This window comes from Schistocerca cancellata, unplaced genomic scaffold, assembly GCF_023864275.1.
Source record: "Schistocerca cancellata isolate TAMUIC-IGC-003103 unplaced genomic scaffold, iqSchCanc2.1 HiC_scaffold_1073, whole genome shotgun sequence".
Classification (NCBI taxonomy): Eukaryota; Metazoa; Arthropoda; class Insecta; order Orthoptera; family Acrididae; genus Schistocerca; species Schistocerca cancellata.
Genome location: NW_026047072.1, coordinates 2,501 through 7,500, shown reverse-complemented (window position 1 = coordinate 7,500; position 5,000 = coordinate 2,501). Strand labels below are relative to the sequence as shown.

General features: G+C 54.1%; 1 non-coding gene across 1 annotated transcript in view; it reads left to right on the top strand.

Moving 5' to 3' along the window:
• The first annotated feature begins 4,042 nt into the window (after nt 1-4,042).
• The window catches only part of LOC126151598 (small subunit ribosomal RNA), a 1,910-nt gene continuing 952 nt past the window's right edge, over nt 4,043-5,000 (top strand). The window contains exon 1 of the ribosomal RNA XR_007532050.1: nt 4,043-5,000. This exon is cut by the window's right edge and continues 952 nt beyond it. This is a non-coding gene — a ribosomal RNA (small subunit ribosomal RNA).

The following is a 5,000-nucleotide window of genomic DNA, read 5'->3' as shown; positions in this document are numbered from 1 at the left end:
ATCTACAGGAATCCAACGGAACTACACCAACCATACTGCCAAACCACAGCATCGCCATCTATGACAATGTGACGAAACCACATGCAATAGCCCCATCTACGCGAATCGGACGACACTACGTCCACCATGTCGCGCGCAACACGAAAACTAAATACCGCCATCTGCAAGTCTCCCGAAACATGACCTGCTGCACCGACGATACCGCCATCTATGAGACGCCACCCCGACTACGACATCGCTAGGTCCCACAGTACCCATTTTTCGACGCCACCCACAAAGCCTGCATCATCTGTCCACCACAGGAACCCGAACGCCAGTGCCTGCGTCGCACGAAGTAGTCAACCGACAATCACTCCACCCGCACCCGCACGTGCCCCACCCCAACCGCCCAAATCGCAACCCAAGCGGATGAACGGCGGACTCTTCCCGCACTCGTACGTTGCAATCCACCCCTATATCTTGCGTTTCATGACGAGTTATATCCAATATGCCAAATTCCCGCTGTCCCTATACATGCTGTAAGTCTGTGCACACAATATGAACCACACCTCAGCGAGACACTCCATCACACATTACTCTCTGCCTGTAACAGACACAGATACGATATGTAAGCACCAGCATGGACCAACGTCCGGTGCATCCTCTCCGCCACAGTACACCATCCACACTATGATAACCACACCAGGGGGTCCAATTATAAAATAGAATATCCCACCCGTCCAACATCCACAATTGCTCAGATAAGCCACCAACACCCACACATGTCCTACACAGGGGTGCACCCAACACCACCACACTGCCTCCTGTTACGGCACAGAAACAATGGCAGGAATGAATCACACAGGTCTGCCACTCCCTTGCCGCAACCACAGACGCGGCGCGCCTCCAGTCACGAGCGAAAAGCGCATCCTGACGAGACAGAACTGCTGTGACATACTGACGCTGCCTCAGACATTCACTTACAATGATCACTACCAACGAACCTGCCCCCCCCCCCCCCCCCAAACACACTATCTCTTACCATGTTGTGTACTGTAATCCAACCCATTTTGCACCTTAACCTAACCAAATTTGTAACGCAATTTGTACCGCAATGTAACGCAATTTGTACCGCAATGTAACGCAATTTGTACCGCAATGTAACGCAATTTGTAACGCAATTTGTGTCTTAACCTAACCCACGTTGTGCCTTAACCTAACCCACGTTGTGCCTTAACCTAACCCACGTTGTGCCTTAACCTAACACACGTTGTGCCTTAACGTAACCCACGTTGTGCCTTAACGTAACCCACGTTGTGCCTTAACGTAACCCACGTTGTGCCTTAACGTAACCCACGTTGTGCCTTAACGTAACCCACGTTGTGCCTTAACGTAACCCACGTTGTGCCTTAACGTAACCCACGTTGTGCCTTAACGTAACCCACGTTGTGCCTTAACCTAACCCACGTTGTGCCTTAACCTAACCCACGTTGTGCCTTAACCTAACACACGTTGTGCCTTAACGTAACCCACGTTGTGCCTTAACGTAACCCACGTTGTGCCTTAACGTAACCCACGTTGTGCCTTAACGTAACCCACGTTGTGCCTTAACGTAACCCACGTTGTGCCTTAACGTAACCCACGTTGTGCCTTAACGTAACCCACGTTGTGCCTTAACCTAACCCACGTTGTGCCTTAACCTAACCCACGTTGTGCCTTAACCTAACCCACGTTGTGCCTTAACCTAACCCACGTTGTGCCTTAACGTAACCCACGTTGTGCCTTAACGTAACCCACGTTGTGCCTTAACGTAACCCACGTTGTGCCTTAACGTAACCCACGTTGTGCCTTAACGTAACCCACGTTGTGCCTTAACGTAACCCACGTTGTGCCTTAACGTAACCCACGTTGTGCCTTAACGTAACCCACGTTGTGCCTTAACGTAACCCACGTTGTGCCTTAACCTAACCCACGTTGTGCCTTAACCTAACCCACGTTGTGCCTTAACCTAACCCACGTTGTGCCTTAACCTAACCCACGTTGTGCCTTAACCTAACCCACGTTGTGCCTTAACCTAACCCACGTTGTGCCTTAACCTAACCCACGTTGTGCCTTAACCTAACCCACGTTGTGCCTTAACCTAACCCACGTTGTGCCTTAACCTAACCCACGTTGTGCCTTAACCTAACCCACGTTGTGCCTTAACCTAACCCACGTTGTGCCTTAACCTAACCCACGTTGTGCCTTAACCTAACCCACGTTGTGCCTTAACCTAACCCACGTTGTGCCTTAACCTAACCCACGTTGTGCCTTAACCTGCTCTGTAATTGGCATATGACACGTTACATTAATCTAGTGTTGTCTAACCACAACCCTCTGAATATAGTTCGCTACTCGCACCGCCCACCCTCTTGTGTGTCGTTTCATGTTGAACACTTCGCAAGTGTTGCTTACTTTTTACATGCTCCCGCTGTACACTGTAATGTGGACAACTGCAGGATGTACATCGCCCCCCCCCCTCCACCCTGCCTTCGCACGCTGGTCGTTCAGGTGCTTGCGTGTTCAATGCCCTTCGCAGCTGTTCACTGGCATTCGCATGTCGAAGCGCTCAGTCTACGTCGTGGTACGGCCTGTGTCCACTGTCCGCTGATATCGTAAGCTTAATCCTCACATTGTACTGCACATAGGTCCGTATGTACTGAATGATACGCTGTGGCACATGTGTGACCGTACGACTGCGCCCAACAACAGCGAACCATACGGTCCAAATGTTGTGCACTCAGCCACGTGCCGTCTCCCCATAACAGCTACATTGCAGTGTGGTACGCCATAGAGACGTGTGGGAGTAACGGACGCCCTGGATGGCGATCAGCATGAGCCGTCTGTTGATGTAGTGGCGCGTGTATTCAAACGTAGTCGTCTCTTCTCACACAGTGTGATAGCATGGTGCACCGCGTTCCACATCTGCGACATGGTACAGATGCTGGTTGACAGTCGGTCTCGTAATGGACATCGCATACGTAGGGGGCCACCTCCCACGTGTTCTCTAGTCGTGCACATTTTGTTGCGTGTATGTGGGCAGACGTAGTGTGTCGTGACACCTAACAGACAGGTATGCAATAATCGTTGCATTTGCAAACTGGGATGGACGTCTACGTTTGCTGGTGACGTGACGCAACGCAAATGAACAACTGGTAAACCCATTGTGGTGCGGTTGTTGTTGCTGGAGGTAAATCAGTAAGGGCAAATCTGTGTGTGAAGCGATACGCGGCGGTGGCTGGGTGGGACCGTCCCCGGCCGGTGAGGGGGGGCCGCCCGGCGTGCTGGCCGCGCGGTGCGTGGGGCGCACGCGCTACAGCCGGCTGGTGGGGGCGCCCCAGTGGCAGGCGCGCCGGCCGACGGACGCGGCAGGCGGCGCAGCTGCGCGCCGGGGCACCCTGCGCGCGGCGCCGGGCGGCCAAAGTGGGTCCTCGCGGGCCCGGTGCGAAGCGCGGTGGACATCTGCAGTGTGCTGGTCCGACTGAGGACTGTGTGCGTTGAGGATGCGCCGCCGCCCGGCACTCGGCGCCGCGACGCCGTCTGCTGCTCGGTCGCCCCAGCGGTTCTCGCTGGTGGTTTGTATCGCAGTTGTGCAGACGTGTTGGCACGTGCGCTGTGCTGGGAGAGTTCGCTTCGGCACCCACGTGGGGCCTTTGCCCTTCTGTGGCGCTGGCGTTGGAGCTGCCGGTCACCGTAGGTGGCGCGTGTTGTCTCCCGCCGGCAATGCCACGACAGCACGCTCCCGGGCCTCTGTCGGCAGCGGCAAGCTCAGTTGGGAGCACGGGTGGTCGCACCTAAAGCGTCTACTCGCCTAACTCCGGGCGATTGCGCCTCTCTCGAACCCGACCAAGTACTTAGGACGGCGCTGCGCGCCGCCGGGACCTGAGAGGGTTTCGAGGTGTATTGTGCAGGGGAGCTCAGCCTCCTCCTGTTTGCAGAATAATTGAGCGGACGCTTGCGTGTTCGCGCGGGCCCCTGGGACACACTCCCGGGCGGCCGGCTGCTCAGCTCTAGTTGACGCAGCTCCCTGGTTGATCCTGCCAGTAGTCATATGCTTGTCTCAAAGATTAAGCCATGCATGTCTCAGTACAAGCCGCATTAAGGTGAAACCGCGAATGGCTCATTAAATCAGTTATGGTTCCTTAGATCGTACCCACGTTACTTGGATAACTGTGGTAATTCTAGAGCTAATACATGCAAACAGAGTCCCGACCAGAGATGGAAGGGACGCTTTTATTAGATCAAAACCAATCGGTCGGCTCGTCCGGTCCGTTTGCCTTGGTGACTCTGAATAACTTTGGGCTGATCGCACGGTCCTCGTACCGGCGACGCATCTTTCAAATGTCTGCCTTATCAACTGTCGATGGTAGGTTCTGCGCCTACCATGGTTGTAACGGGTAACGGGGAATCAGGGTTCGATTCCGGAGAGGGAGCCTGAGAAACGGCTACCACATCCAAGGAAGGCAGCAGGCGCGCAAATTACCCACTCCCGGCACGGGGAGGTAGTGACGAAAAATAACGATACGGGACTCATCCGAGGCCCCGTAATCGGAATGAGTACACTTTAAATCCTTTAACGAGTATCTAATTGGAGGGCAAGTCTGGTGCCAGCAGCCGCGGTAATTCCAGCTCCAATAGCGTATATTAAAGTTGTTGCGGTTAAAAAGCTCGTAGTTGGATTTGTGTCCCACGCTGTTGGTTCACCGCCCGTCGGTGTTTAACTGGCATGTATCGTGGGACGTCCTGCCGGTGGGGCGAGCCGAAGGCGTGCGACCGCCTCGTGCGTGTTCGTGCGTCCCGAGGCGGACCCCGTTGAAATCCTACCAAGGTGCTCTTTATTGAGTGTCTGGGTGGGCCGGCACGTTTACTTTGAACAAATTAGAGTGCTTAAAGCAGGCAAGCCCGCCTGAATACTGTGTGCATGGAATAATGGAATAGGACCTCGGTTCTATTTTGTTGGTTTTCGGAACCCGAGGTAATGA